The sequence below is a fragment of the Rana temporaria genome, chromosome 5, assembly GCF_905171775.1.
Source record: "Rana temporaria chromosome 5, aRanTem1.1, whole genome shotgun sequence".
In the NCBI taxonomy this organism is placed as follows: Eukaryota; Metazoa; Chordata; class Amphibia; order Anura; family Ranidae; genus Rana; species Rana temporaria.
In genome coordinates this window covers 251509642-251525210 of record NC_053493.1, presented here as the reverse complement: position 1 = coordinate 251525210, position 15569 = coordinate 251509642, and the positions used below count along the sequence as shown (strand labels likewise).

Here is a 15569-nt window from a genome sequence, read left to right as displayed (position 1 = left end):
TGTTAAGTATGGCCGTCGTTCCCGCGTCGAAATTTATAAATTGACATCGTTTGCGTAAGTCGTCCGTGAATGGTGCTGGACGTAATTTACGTCCACGTCAAAACCAATGACATCCTTGCGACGTCATTTAGAGCAATGCACGCCGGGATATTTTAGGGACGGCGCATGCGCAGTTCGTTCGGCGCGGGGATGCGCTTCATTTAAATGAAACACGCACCCTACCCGCCGAATTTGAATTCCGCCGGATGATTTACGTTACGCCGCCGCAACTTTACACGCAAGTGCTTTGTGAATAAAGCACTTGCCTGAAAAACTTGCGGCGGCGTAACGTAGATCAGATACGTTACGCCCGCCCAGTTTTACGCCATTCTATGAGAATCTGGGCCTAGGTATCTGAAAATGTATCAGACATCAATGGTCAAATCGTATAATAATACAAGGTATTACATTAGGTAAATTGGTTCCCATCATGTTACTCAGATCAGCATGGATTGAGACAGATTGAAGCCCAATACCCGGGTAAGCCATTTATGCAGCCCCCCCCCCCCCCCCCCAATAGCCCCCTTTCCCTGGCAGTATCTTTTTTTCAAAAAATGTACACGATGACATCTTGTGGCACAAAAGAAGTACTGCAGGGACAAGAACTTTTTGTAAAGGCAAGCATTGCGGCTGATTTGAACATCAGCTGCACTGACTAGGCTGTGTAACATTTGAGCAATAGGGACTTTAGCAACTTCTAAAGAGATTACATAATTAAAGTAAACAGCCTGACACTAACTAGTATTAAAAATGTTCCTTCACCCTTTTTGCCAACTATACTGCCTAACCTGTGTAAAAAAACATCTGTATACTTACCTATTTTTAGTCAGTATGGCCATGCTTGACATTGGCTGTCAATTCTGGGAGTGATGACATCACCCATAGGTTCCCATGTCTCAGCCATTGTTGTCTCTCCTTCCTCTCCCCTGCAGCGACACAGGGGAGCTTTATCATGTGACTGGACTGGAGCGGACTTCAAATAGGCAAGTATACACCTTTTTTACACAGGATAGGTAGCAAGAGGGGGGCAGGGCAAGGCCGATCCTAGGGTCACAGACGCCTGGGTGCAGAAATATTTCTGGCGCCCCCACATGGGCGCGGTCATCTTTACTAACTCCTCCCCTTTACAAATGTTTCTATGGCTACAACTCAAACACAGAGATGCTCCCCTAAGAAGTCTTCATTAGTGTCCCCCATCAGAGCCCCCCCCAGCAGGTGTCCTCCATCAGAGCCCCCCACAGCAGGTGTCCCCCCATCAGAATCCCCCCAGCAGGTGTCCCCCCATCAGAGCCCCCCCCAGCAGGTGTCCCCCATCAGAGTTCCGCACAGCAGGTGTCCCCCCATCAGAATCCCCCCCAGCAGGTGTCCCCCATCAGAGCCCCCAACAGCAGGTGTCCCCCATCAGAGCCCCCAACAGCAGGTGTCTCCCATCAGAGCCCCCCCCAGCAGGTGTCCCCCATCAGAATCCCCCCCAGCAGGTGTCCCCCATCAGAATCCCCCCCAGCAGGTGTCCCCCATCAGAATCCCCCCCAGCAGGTGTCCCCCATCAGAATCCCCCCCAGCAGGTGTCCCCCATCAGAGCCCCCCCCAGCAGGTGTCCCCATCAGGGCCCAACAGCAGGTGTCCCCCATCAGAGCCCCCCCACAGCAGGTGTCCCCCATCAGAGCCCCCCACACAGCAGGTGTCCCCCATCAGAGCCCCCCCCACAGCAGGTGTTCCCCATCAGAGCCCCCCACATCAGGTGTCCCCGTAGATCAGTACTTGTCCAATAGATACCTGTAGCTCAGGCGCGCTGGGAGCAGAAACACATTAGAGGGGGCGGGGCATACGTGGCATCTTTGGTTACTTGGAGGGTGGCATTTGGAGAGCATTTCTGGGAGTGCACGGGATGATTGGCAGCAGCTCCGGCCAACCCAGAAGCCTCTCATCACACCGCCTATGGGAGAAGAGCCGACACACGCAGAGGGGGCGGGGCAGACAGGAGACTGCTCCATGCACACCGGACAGAATTAATTAGTGGAGCCTAGTACCGGAACGTGTTCCAGTACTAGGCTCCGCTGTGGTACCCAGCCCGGATTCCAGGGACAGCGGGAGGTATGTGCTCTTGTCAGTTGCCAGCGGAGAGAGCAAGCGGGATGGGGAACCGCAGCACTGGCTACATGTGCTCCGCCTCTGGACACAGACAAGGAGGAGGGAGGGGAGCACTTTGGAGCTTTGGCGCCCCCACCTCTGCGGCCCTGGGGCAGGGAACATTTTATGACTGTTAGATTGGAATTTAAGTCTTCACTATGGCTATGGCATTACCCAGATATTGGCCAAAGTGAAAATATTGCAGTGGGTACCTGCTGACTTTTTAACACAGTTGTAATTTTTAGTGAAACCATCCATAGCTAGTACTGATAACCTTTTAGATAAAAACATTTTTTTTACTAAAAAACTGTTAAAATATAGAACTGATGCTCCTTAAAGGTTAGCAGGTTTGTCACATTCAGCTGGACTTGTTCCTTAATGCCGAACACATTTCATTATGAATCCATGTGACTTCTTCAGCTGAAATGAGTGTCAGGAACATACCCCATCATTTACACCAACACAAGAAACTCATTACCAGACATTTAAAGCCACACGTGCAACTCTCATTCAGAACAGGTCCAGTTACATGTGACTAACTACTACTAAGTTTTCCATGACCTGGATAAATAGGAACCTATACAGACATAACTTCTCTTTCAGATTCCAATTACTAATTCCAGTCATCTATCCCTACCCTTCTTACACAACAAAGATAACTTTGTAGTGAACAATTATATCTGAATAGCTAGGATCAAAAGGCAAGGGATTCTGCAGGTAAAGACTAGAATTGTGAATGACGATCCCAACATTAAAGCAGAATTTAATCCACTGCAGGCTCTCAAAGCTCCTTCTATACTTGCCTGCATAGGATGGTTAGAAGCAGAGTGAAAATGTTTATCATGGAAGATTTCTTTTAACAGAAATACCAAAGATTTGTATCGTATCGTTTTTGGGAGAGTAGGATATGGTTATAACTTCCGGCAGATTTGCATTGCTGTTTGCATGCCCACTTTGGAGATTTCACTTCCTGTTCCAGAGACACAACAGGAAGTGAGATAAAATCCCACATTGGACTGTTCCAGTGACACCTGGATAATGTCAGATTTCTGCTCCCTTTTTCTTTTTTTCACCTAGTGACGAGAGTCACCAAGACAGAAGGTAAGAGTGAATCACCTCAATGAAGACACAGCAATAAAAAACAAAACAAAAAAAAGTAAGGATTAATAATTAATCAAACCATACTTCACAGACATCCATAGGTAACCCTTGTGAAGGGTGGGTTCATGGCTTTAGGTTAAGCTGGCCATATGTTATACAATTTTCTCCTTTGAATTTTCTTTAGGCCCTTTTAAAACAAAGCTGATCCACCTGCTCAGCGGGGATCTCTCCGCTGATCCCCGCTAAGTAGGTGGATGACAGGTCCGTATCCGCTCCACTATGCAAAGTGGACACGGACACAACCCATTCTCCTCTATGGAGCAGTCAGATGGAAACTAACTGCATGTCCATTTCCATCCGATTGTCATCCGATGGATGGATGGCAAACATATCCCCATACGTTTGTTTTGAGCAGATCAGATGCCAAAGGACACATGTCTGCTGACATCCGCTGCCCCATAGAGAACTGACATCCGCTGCCCCATAGAGAACAATGGGTGGTCCACCTTAAAAAAAAAAAAAAAAAACAGGTAGGCCTGATCGGTCTGCTGGCGAAAAAGGGGTCTAAGATTAACCTTCAACTATGTAGTGCAAGGTATAAAAACATATAAAAGAAATAATAAACAATAACAGCAGCTGTGCACAATGTCCAGACACCGAACAAATACAAAACCAATGCTTAAACCTAAAAAATCCATATAAACATAGTCCCATATAGGTACTTCAGAGCAATCAAGATGAGAAGTCCCACATGTTGTGAAAGCAGGGAAAAAATAGCAGAGTGTAATACCGTCCTTCCATTTCCTTGGTGCCACTTACCTGGACACAGGTGAGGATATTCCAGTGATCCAGATCTCTGACTTTGTGTATTGTAAACAAAGCATATTTGACCACTCTTATTAGGGGGTCACACGTCCTATGGTAAGCGCGGTGTGCAGGGCTGGTGCAAAGATTTATGATACCCTAGGCAACACCTCATTTTGGGGCTACCCCCTTTGCTCTGCCCCTCTGCATCTCCTGCATTATACAGTGCCGCACCAGCATCGAAAACGTACATAGTGCGGAGACCAGCGGGAGATGTAGAGTAGGGAAACCAGCGGCCGGGCACCCTAGGAGGCTGCCTAGTATGCCTAGTGATAGCACTGGCCCTGGCAATGTGAAATTACTGGCTGGTGACACCTCTGCTATTTTTTCGCCACTTTCGCGGCATGTGGGACTTCTCATCTTGATTGCGCTGAAGTACCTATATGGGACTGTGTTTTATATGGACTTTTTAGGTTTAGGCTATTCTTTTTCTTTATTGATTAGCACTGCACTATTGTTTTTGAATATGTAGTGCAAGGGCCTGCCTGATTGCATACAAATTGAAAGTGTTTAGATTTGACCTCATATTATATGGTTTTGGTAAATCTAAAGGAAAATTATACAAGAAAATTGTATCATGTATGACCAGCCTTGCACAATCCAATGATGATAAAGAGAAAACCAGCACTCCTGGAAGTAGAATCTAACGCAGGATTTACTGAAGTTCCATAACTTTTTTGCTGACATGCGACATCGGCAAGTCCTGCTTCTGAATCTACCTCTAAAGCCTCGTACGGGTTTCCCGTTGGAAAAACTGCCATGAGAGCTGTTGGCCGGGAATCCCGGCCGTGTGTATGCTTCACCGCAGTTTTCCCGACAGAAAAACTTCCTGGGAAAAAAGAGAACCGACTCTCTTTTTTCCCGTCGGGATTCCCGGCGGTTTTTAAACCGGCAGTTTTCCCATGGGAAAAGACTGCGGTGGAGCATACACACGGACGGGTTTCCCAACCAAAGCTCTCATGGCAGTTTTCCTGTCAGGAAACCTGGCCGTGTGTAGGGGGACAAAGTAACCAAGCAGGTTCTCGGTTTTCCCGGCGATAAAAAGTCAGCCGAGAAACCCGTTTGTGTGTACTAGGCATCAGTGTGTAAGCAGCTGTCAGTGATAGGGCAGTCTAGTGCTGCAAGAGCAAGTGTTAAAGTAATCATATGTGTTCTTAATGCAGTCAAATTGTTATGTTTTTGTATGTATTTATGTTTAACACTTCTGCCTCTAGAGTGTCTCCAACACCATTTTAGAGGAGCCCTGTGTTCTGATAGGCCGCACGAGATCTTGAGAGATTTGGGCGACCATCTTTGGGTGGTTTCTTTATATAGTAAAGGTCAGGCAAGTTTTTAGGCAGAACACGTGTGGATGTAGATAGGGACAGAGACCCTGCTTGTGAGGGAGAGAGAGGAGAAGCCAGGGAGAGTGTTCCGGCCTGTGAGGGATAGTTCAGGGGTCCTACGGAGTCCTGCAGTGGTAACCTTGGTCGAATGAAAGACTCCCAGCTGCTACGGGTAACGTGTTTCCAGCCTCTTCCAATACGCATTGTGTGCTGGGGTATATAATGTACCATTAAGTGGGAAGTGCCTGTGATACTCAAAAATCCACATCGCTTAGAACAACAGTATCTGTACTGCATATCTGTGCCTCCATGCCTGGAGAGGAACCATTTGGCGTTTCATTGTAAAGACTGTTACTACTACCGCCTCTCGGTAATAAACGTTACCGTTCAAAGAACTTTACGTGTGTCTCCCTCAGTGAATCGCCGCACCCCTCACCCTGCTTACAAGTGTGCTGATCTCTTCATTGCTACAATAAAAACCTGCCACAGACTCTATTCCTTCCCTACTCATCCTTCAATGTTTTTGTATAGTGTAAGTATTTTTCTGTCTTCCATGTACAAGGACATTGACATTACTTTAGTGTCATCAGCTGAAGAGTGTAGTATACAAGTCAGTTGATATATCCTCCATTAAATCAGCATTTACACCCAGGAAATAATATGTTTCAAATGTCAATGCCTGGGTCTTCACTTACACGCTAGTAACATGAGAAATGTGCCCATAATCCAATATTGTGCTGTGAAACAAGGTCAGGCAGTGCTGTGCTACACCGCCCTGGAGTCTGGGCAGCATGTGTGAGAAAATCCGGCATGATCTCCTCAAGCTGTAACAGGAGGGGTTATCTGTTAATCCCACTTTTGGGGATGGTGTATTAACTTCCTGACCAGCTCTTACGTTTCTTGTCTATAAAGTTTACTTTGTTTCTGGATTAACAGGGAAAAAAAAAAAAAACGAATTCCAACAATTGTTTTTTAGTGTACAATATTCCAGTGTTCTTCTAAAAATGAAAACTCTAATAAATGGAAGGAATATTAGGTAAAATATTGCTGTCATTTTCAACGCTAAACATTTTTGCACCGAACAGCATTTTGGTTTGAGGTTCGGTCATTGGGGTATGGTGGAAGTTAATGAAAGCGGTTATAGTAAGCAGAACTGCAGTCAATATAACAAGATAAAAACAATTAGCCCATTTAACCACTTCAGCCCTGGAAGGTTTTACCCCCTTGATGACGCATTTTTTGCGATACGGCACTGCGTCACTTTAACCACTTAAGCCCCGGACCAAAATGCAGCTAAAGGCCCAGGCCAGGTTTTGCAATTCGGCACTGCATCGCTTTAACAGACAATTGCGCGGTCGTGCGACGTGGCTCCCAAACAAAATTGACGTCCTTTTTTTCCCATAATTAGAGCTTTCTTTTGGTGGTATTTGATCACCTCTGCGGTTTTTTTTTGCGCTATAAACAAAAATAGATCGACAGTTTTGAAAAAAATGCAATATTTTTTACTTTTTTCTATAAGAAATATCCCCCAAAAATATATATAAAACATTTTTTTTCCTCAGTTTAGGCCGATACGTATTCTTCTACATATTTTTGGTAAAAAAATATCACAATAAGCGTTTATCGGTTGGTTTGCGCAACATTTATAGCGTTTACAAAATAGGGGATAGTTTTATTGCATTTTTATTGTTTTTTTTTTTTTTTTACTACTAATGGCGGCGGTCAGCGACTTTTTTCATGACTGCGACATTATGGCGGACTCTTCGGACAATTTTGACACATTTTTGGGACCATTGTCATTTTCACAGCAAAAAATACATTTAAATTGCATTGTGAATGAATGAATGAATGAAAAACGTATATAGCGCGGCACATGCGAACTGAATCGCCTCTGGGCCTTATTGTGAAAATGACAGTTGCAGTTTGGGAGTTAACCACAGGGGGCGCTGAAGGAGTTATGTTTCACCTAGTGTATGTTTACAACTGTAGGGGGGTGTGGCTGTAGGTCTGACGTTATCGATTGTGTCTCCCTATAAAAGGGATGACTGGATCGATGCAGCCGCCACAGTGAAGCACGGGGAAGCCGTGTTTACATACGGCTCTCCCCGTTCTTCAGCTCCGGGGGGCGATCGCGAGGGGGCGGCTAGAAACGAATAGCCGCGCCCTCATCCCGGATCACTCCCTGACGATTTCCGACCGCTGCATGTATCGGGGGGGGGGGGGGGGGGGTCCCGATCGGTCCCCCGAACCGTGGAAAGGCGAGGACGAACATGTACGCCCATATGCCTGTACGTGCCATTCTGTGGACGTACATATACATGCGGCGGTCGTTAAGTGGTTAACTAACGGCGCTGTTCCCAAACAAAATGTACGTCCTTTTTTCCCCACAAATAGAGCTTTCTTTTGGTGGTATTGAATATTGAACCCACTTCCCCTGAGCTCAGGTCCTTGTCCCTCCCCGGCCTAGGACTGAACAGTGAAAGGAGAAGCAGCATTGGTTTGCGAGCATAATTCGTTCCAGAAACATGCTTGTAACCCAAAGCACTGGTATATCAAAGCATTTATTTTTACAGGGTATAAAAGAGAAGAGAGGCACCTCTAAGTGTAGCAATAAGTTGCTAAATGTTGTACCTTCATTAAAGATAACCAAATGGCTACATTTAGAGGCTCCTCTCTTCTTTTTTATACTCCGTTGTGACATGACGCTACTCTTATATCAAGACATCACTTGTATATCAAGGCAAAATGTATTAAAACATTTCGTTTGTCTTGCAAAACGCTCTCAAACCAAGTTACTCTCAAACCAAGGTTTTACTGTACATGAAATATTGCATACCAATATTTTACCTTTCCCATAATAGCTAGGAGGTGGTGTACTTGAGGCTGCCCTTCTATTTGTGTCATATAGCTACCATACTGCTATGCTGTGCAAAGTCTGAATAGCCTGTACTATTTCTTTCTATTCACAACACACAGGAGATGATTTAGGCTGGATCCGCACCTATACATTTTTAGTGCTTTTTGTATTTTGCAGATTTGCACTACAGAACGTGTTCCATAGGAAACCATGTTAAATTGAGTGTAGTGCAAATCTGCAAAATGCACAAAAAATGCAAAGGTATGAATCCAGCCTTACTTGGCCCGTATTCACACTATAGTGCTTCGGTAATGTTGTACAAGTTCATTCTAAGTAGCACCTCAACACACCTGCATTGCAGTGCCATGTATGTACCATATGTAGGGGAAACAGACACCATTTGAGACATACATGTAGCAAAGGCCCCGCGTGGTTGCTACGTGTTACAGCATCCACACATTTCACCCTGCTGCCAGACCTCCATTAGACACACTACTTATGCCGTGTACACATGCGGAATTTCCAATGGAAAAAGTCGGACAGAATTTTTTCATTGGATATTGCGACTGTGTGTATGCCCCATCTGACTTTTTCCGACGGACTTAGAAAGAGAACATGTTCTCTTTTTTTTCGACTGGAAAAAAATTCTATCGGAAATTCTGTTTGTCTGTATTGAATCTCGAAGAAGAAAAAAAAACACGCATGCTCGGAAACAATTTGACGCATGTTCGGAAGCATTGAACTTCATTATTCTAGGCTTGTCGTAGTGTTGTACGTCACCATGTTTTCAACGGTTGGAATTTGGTGTGTCCGTGTGTATGCAAAACAGCTTGAGCCGAATTCCGTCGGAAAAACCCGCCTGAGTTTATTCTGACGGGAAATCTGATCGTGTGTTCATTAGTCAATGAACAGTCTCTTGCTTGGTTTTGTTGTTTTTATTAGGGGATTGAACTTGGTTGGGGAAATAGGACATGGGATGCCCATAGGATAAATTAGTACTTTGTAGAATAAAGTAACTGAGTCACACTTCTCATCAGCACAAGATGGCTGACCCTAAACTTGACAGACTCTTACCTCAGAACACTTCTTCCCCCAGCACACTACTTCACTGTCCAAGTTTAGTAATCCTGTCACACTATCAGAACATGACTAGGCCTAACTCTGAATAAGTCCCAGTGTCTTTACTTGATGGCCCTTTGTAGGCCGGGGCCTGCAGTACCCCCTTGTGGTAGAAAACTGTCTCCCCCAGCTCTCCTGTCCCAGGTCACCTCTCCATGACCGTGTAAGTAGGGGCTCCCTGCCAGCTCCCGAGCTCCCCGACTGAGGTACACCCCCCCAGAAATGGGTTCCCTTAGACACGACAGTCACCCAGCCGACAACTCCTCCCCCAGCAGGCTGACCATGGGTATATGTCGGAGGCCTGCCCCCCTGCCAATCCTAGTTGGGGATTGGTCAGAGCTCCTCACATGCACCTCATGTTACTCCAGCTCTCTGCCGTGCCCCTTTTCCAGAACATTCTCCCTGGAAACAGAGGAGGCGCCCAAGAGCTGAAGTACATTTCAGTCACCCACTGCTACATTAAACCACTCCCCTGCCCCCAGATCAAAACAAACAGTCCTAGCTCACAGCATAGGCCTGCTTAAATTTACCTGCACTGGCAGCTTACACAAAACCTACACCTAGCACCTACCTAAGATAGAGAGTGCTACATACAGTACTGTGAAAAAGTTTTAGGCATGTGTGAAAAAATACTGTAAATTAAGAATATTTTCAGAAATAGAAGTGTTAAAGTGGTAGTAAACTCTCTATTTTTGTTTTTACCTACAGGTAAGCTTATATTAAAGCTTACTTGTAGGTAAAATGAATGTCTCCTAAATGTGCACCCTTTAGGAGATATTCTAGTGAGCAGCAGCCGGTGATGTCACTGGCATATGCACTCTGAAGGAATGGCATACCCGTGCCGTTCCGCCAGAGCTCTATGCCGCGGCTGTGACTCGCACGCACATGTGGGGGGGAGTGACGCCATCACAGCTCGGCCATTGAAGCGGCCACAACCTACGAAACCAGAAGGAAGACCGGGTGAAGATGGAAGCCTCTGCAGCGGTGATGCCACTCCGCTGGAGGGCTTCGTTTCAAGGTAAGTCTTTCATAATGTGCTACTAGCACATTATGCTTTTACCTTGCAGGGAGAGTTTTTTTTAAATGTTTACTACCCCTTTAACCACTTAACGCCCGCCGCACGCCTATTTACGTCCACAGAATGGCACGTATAGGCAGATGGGCGTATATATACGTCCCCGCCTTCTAGCGGGTCGGGGGTCCGATCGAGACCCCCTCCGCTGCGCGCGGCGGGCGGATTCCCGCGGGGAGCGATCCAGGACGACGGCGTGGCTATTCGTTTATAGCCGCCATGTCGCGATCGCTCCCCGGAGCTGAAGAACGGGGAGAGCCGTATGGAAACACGGCTTCCCTGTGCTTCACTGTGGTGGCTGCATCGATCGAGTGATCCCTTTTATAGGGAGACTCGATCGATGACGTCAGCCCTACAGCCACACCCCCCTACAGTTGTAAACACACACTAGGTGGACCCTAACTCCTACAGCGCCCCCTGTGGTTAACTCCCAAACTGCAACTGTCATTTTCACAATAAACAATGCAATTTAAATGCATTTTTTGCTGTGAAAATGACAATGGTCCCAAAAATGTGTCAAAATTGTCCGAAGTGTCCGCCATAATGTCGCAGTCACGAAAAAAATCGCTGATCGCCGCCAATAGTAGTAAAAAAATATTTTTTTTATAAAAATGCAAAAAAACTATCCCCTATTTTGTAAACGCTATAAATTTTGCGCAAACCAATCGATAAACGCCTATTGCGATTTTTTTTTTAATCAAAAATAGGTAGAAGAATACGTATCGGCCTAAACTGAGGGAAAAAAAATGTTATATATGTTTTTGGGGGATATTTATTATAGCAAAAAGTAAAAAATATTGAATTTTTTTCAAAATTGTCGCTCTATTTTTGTTTATAGCGCAAAAAATAAAAACCGCAGAGGTGATCAAATACCACCAAAAGAAAGCTCTATTTGTGGGAAAGAAGGGACGTCAATTTTGTTTGGGAGCCACGTCGCACGACCGCGCAATTGTCTGTTAAAGCGACGCAGTGCCGAATCGCAAAACCTGGCCTGGGCATTTAGCAACAAAATGGTCCGGGGCTTAAGTGGTTAATAGTTGGAAGTGGAATGTAAATGAACAGAACTGAAATCCAAATCAAATCAATAGTTGGTGTGACCACCCTTTGCTTTCAAACCAGCATCAATATTATTGTATGTTACTGTATACGTAGAATGCATTAAACTGTATTTTTTTTTGGACACAGAGGACAACTAACATTTATAAGGATGACAATTGATATTAAATGTTTCTGCAAGTTCTAATAGGTATTACATAACAGTTACACAGCTAGTGTTATACGCCAAGCCAGGTGCCGTACTGTCCCGGTGATTCCTCAGGGTGTATTTAATTTCCTGCTGCATGAATTGTTAAGTAATCAGCAGATACAGCTGCATTGATGACAGAGCCTTAGGGAATGAGCAGAGCTTCATCAAATTGCATAGAAAGTTAGCTCTGGAATTTGGGATCCCCTCATTCTCCGACACCTTTTACTGTTTTAGCTCAACAAACTCTTTAGCTTCCTCTTGAAGCTTACGGGAAAATAATGTGCGATCTCCTGTAGATTTACATTATGGAAGTGAGGATTTTAATTTGCATAGGCATCCACTATTAATTACAACGGCACACAATGATTAGCCACCACAGCCTCACACAGAATAGTCTTTTAGATGGTAGCAACCTATTGTGCACTGAGCTCAGCTTGTTGTGTACATCAGAAGAACCATAGCTCCCAACTGTCCCTGATTTGGAGGGACTGTCCCTGATTTGGAACAATGTCCATCTGTCCCCCTTTCCTCCTTATTTGTCCTTCATTTTGGTCTGATCTATATAGCTGTATATAAAATGCACTTTTTATCTTTCACTTGTGGGTTTAACCAATCATATTTTTCTTTTTTTTTTATAATTCTCCTTTAACCACTTCCTTACTGGGCACATATACCCCCTTCCTGACCAGGTGAAATTTCAGCTTCTGGCACTGCGTCGCTTTAACTGACAATTGCACGGTCGTGCGACGTGGCTCCCAAACAAAATTGGCGTCCTTTTTTCCCCACATAGAGCTTTCTTTTGAGCTTTCTTTTTTTGCGCTATAAACAAAAAAAAGAGCGACAATTTTGAAAAAATATCAATATTTTTTACTTGATGCTTTAATAAATAGCCCCAAAAAATCGCAATAGGCGACTGGTTTGCGCAAAAGTTATAGTGCTTACAAAATAGGGGACAGAATTATTATAAATTTTTATTATTACATTTTTTTTACTAGTAATGGCGGCGATCTGCGATTTTTATTGGGACTGCGACGTTATGGCGGACACATCGGACACATTTTTGTCTCCATTCACATTTATACAGCGATCAGTGCTATAAATATGCACTAATTAATGTATAAATGTGACTGGCATTGAAGGGGTTAACACTAGGGGGTGAGGAAGGGGTTAAATGTGTACCCTAAATTGTGTTCTAACTGTGGGGGGAGGGGGTGACCGATTGTGTCCCTATGTACAAGGGACACAGATCGGTCTCCTCTCTCCCCTGACAGGACATGGATCTCTGTGTTTACACACAGAGATCCATGTCCTTGTCCCTGTAACCGCCGATTGCGAGTGCCTGGCGGACATCGCGGCCGCCAGGCACGCGCATCGGTATCTCAGGAATGCGGCGGGCGCGCGCCCTCTAGTGGCCTGGAGGAGCGGAGGACGCATATATGCGTCCTCTCAGAGAATTAGAGCCACCCTGCGGCCGCACATATTCGTACGGCCGTCGGGAAGTGGTTAAGGGGGCTTGGCGGGGGGGGGGGTGTTCTATGCCTACATACGTTTGCCAATAGGCATCCCTCATTCCAATCTCAAAAAAATAGGAGGTATGGAAGAACAAAGGCTCTTATAATAAGGCAAAGAGCCAATTGCATTAAATATTAGAAATCAGGATGACAGTGCATGTAAAGCCCAAACTTTTAAAGGAACACTGAAGTAAATTTATTTATTTTTTTAAATAACAAACATGTTATACTTACCTCCACTGTGCAGCTCGTTTGGCACAGTGGCCCCCGATCCACGTCTTCTGGGGTCCCTTGGCGGCTGTCTCGGCTCCTCCCCGCAACAGCTTTTCACCTTCATGCGAGCGAGCTTGCATGGTGGAAAGCTCTTGCCGGCGCGCATCCCGTGATACAGCGGCAGCCATAGCCGACGACTGTATCACTCGGCCCCGCCGCGCCGTTGTATGTGATTGACAGCAGCGCCAGCCAATTGCTGCGCTGCTTTCAATCCATCCAGTGCTGCCAATCAACGGCCAGGCTGGGAACCGAAGAGGATGACGGGGACGAGCGCGGGACTTTTGAGGGGTCAGGTAAGTAAAACGGGGGCTCGGCGGGGCCGGTACTGTCGGATGTTTTTTCACCTTAATGCAAAGGATGCATTAAGGTGAAAAAACATTTACCTTTACAACCCCTTTAAGTTTTTTAGACAGGCGGTCAGGGGTCAGTAAAAATTGATAAAATAGCAGCTGGATAGGGCTGTTTACATGCTGTGGCTGTGCTGGTTTGCTTTAAATCCAGCATTTTTAAATCAGGGTGAAAAATTTGACAAGAAACTTGCGCATTAAGTTTAATTGTGTGCAATGCACGCAATTGTAGCATGCCATTATAGGGTTAAATCAGGGAGTGAGGAGGGGATATATTCCCTCCTCAAAACCAGTCAAATGCCTTCTGAAAAGTGATCGCAATTAGGACCATAATTTACTGCTAGCATGAAAGAGCCCTAAGGCTAGTTTCACACTTGTGCGGCTCTGCATGCAGTGTTTTGGTGGGCACAGCAGCCCATTCGTTTGAACGGGCTGCTGTGCTTCCTGAAAATACAGGAAAAGGGTCCCTGCTCCAGTTTTCGAAACGCTGCTCGCATGGAACTTGCAGGTGCAGTGCAGTTGCCAGTGCATAGAGGTCCTGCATCTCCTAAACGTATTTTATTGTGCGGGTGGTTGTGGCTATGGGAGCAGGTGCGGTCCCGAAGCAGCAATCGCCCGCACAGTAGTGAACCTAGTCTTATAGTTTTGGATGGAGTGTGAAAGGCAGTGCCGATCCTGACCTCCCTGGGGCCCTAAGCAAAAGTTTTTCAGGCTGAGCTGATCAGCCCCTCCAGTCTCTCCTATGGAGCAGTGGATGTCAGCAGATACATTTCCGCTGACACCTGCCGCTGTTCGATCTGATCCTGTCTGCCATAACCTATTCCCCATTAGTCTGGCGGTTTGGATTGGGTTGCATCAGATAGAAAGGACAGGTGGTCCATTACCATTCAATTGCCCCATAGACAAGAGCGGGCTATGTCTGTGTCCGTTCTGCATAGTGGAGCAGACACATACCTGTCATCCGCCTGCTCAGTGGGGATCAGCAAATGGATCTCCCACTGAGCAAGCAGATGCTGCTTTATGGAGGCATCCGTTTGAATGGGGCCTCAAACTTTGCAACTGTTCTTCAAGGTCATCCACTGACCACCAGTTCTGGGTGTAGAGCCAATTACTATTTTGTAAGTAATCAACTATCACTCCTTTTTCTCCTTCATTTCATATGTAAAGAAATTCTGCCTCTTAGCTTAAGCCTGGATTCACATTATTGCAATCTGGATACGAGGCATCTCAGGAGATTTTGACCGTCTCTCAATGGAGCCGATTCAGACATCTCTGGAGGGAATTGCACAGGAGTTCTGTGTGTCTTCTGGTCCATTTCAGGTCCGAAATTAAGCGAAAAATTCGGACCTGAAAGAAGAGAAGGTGAATGAACTTCAAAATATCCTGGTCATAGCTCCAGACCTCAATGCACACAGCAGCCATGATGCTCTGTGCTGCTGGTTTAGTGGCACGTCAATAGACAGTCCTAGAGTGAGTATCCATCATAAAGTTCACAAGGGTCAGTGTGACCATGCTGACCAATGAGAAGCGATTCTTCTGGGACATCCTACTGTGCTTGCCCTGGTGACCATTTTTGCTGGGCAGAAAGTGACGCAATAATCCAAAATGTTAGTTATAACTAGAGCAGGAAAGGGGGGACAACTTCCAATGGAGACACCTGTTCTGGCGATGACTGTCTAAGAATG

At 45.6% G+C, this 15569-nt stretch overlaps 1 protein-coding gene across 1 annotated transcript in view; it reads left to right on the top strand.

The window, feature by feature from the left end:
* Positions 1 to 15569, top strand: part of ELOVL2 (ELOVL fatty acid elongase 2) — a 135995-nt gene that overhangs the window by 61646 nt on the left and 58780 nt on the right. The window lies entirely within an intron of this gene.